The sequence below is a fragment of the Fukomys damarensis genome, unplaced genomic scaffold (assembly GCF_012274545.1).
Source record: "Fukomys damarensis isolate Sample0158 unplaced genomic scaffold, DMR_v1.0_HiC HiC_scaffold_3, whole genome shotgun sequence".
Classification (NCBI taxonomy): Eukaryota; Metazoa; Chordata; class Mammalia; order Rodentia; family Bathyergidae; genus Fukomys; species Fukomys damarensis.
This window is the reverse complement of record NW_022900915.1, coordinates 42,038,388-42,038,920: the sequence shown is the minus strand read 5'-3', so window position 1 is coordinate 42,038,920 and position 533 is coordinate 42,038,388.

Here is a 533-nt window from a genome sequence, read left to right as displayed (position 1 = left end):
GTAGTCCGCCTGGCGCGAGGCGGACAGCGGCGCTATTGTCCCAGAGATCAAGCCTGCGGCGTCGGTCACCGCTTCCTTCTGACCTCGGAGAGGCTGGAAGGAGCTCAGAAAAGACTGGGACACAAGGCCCGCGGTGGCCTCTCCTTGCCGCCTTTCCTGGGTGTGTTGCGGGGTTCCTGGGTCAGACGCCCCTCTCCCTGGGTATTGGTCAATCACATGCGCCTATGGAAAAGAAGTTTTGGTCCAAGATAAGCCAAGCACAGCCTCCCTTCCATGAAGACAGTTCTATCTGAAATGAAATAATTAGAAATGAGCCCTTCCTCAGCCAACTCAACACTGTTTTTGGTATTGCACATCCTGGGCAAAGTGCGTCCTGTGCTTCCCTCGCCACCTGGGTCAGGCCCCTCTCCCTGGGTATTGGTCAATCACATGCGCCTATGGAAAAGAAGTTTTGGTCCAAGATAAGCCAAGCACAGCCTCCCTTCCATGAAGACAGTTCTATCTGAAATGAAATAATTAGAAATGAGCCCCCT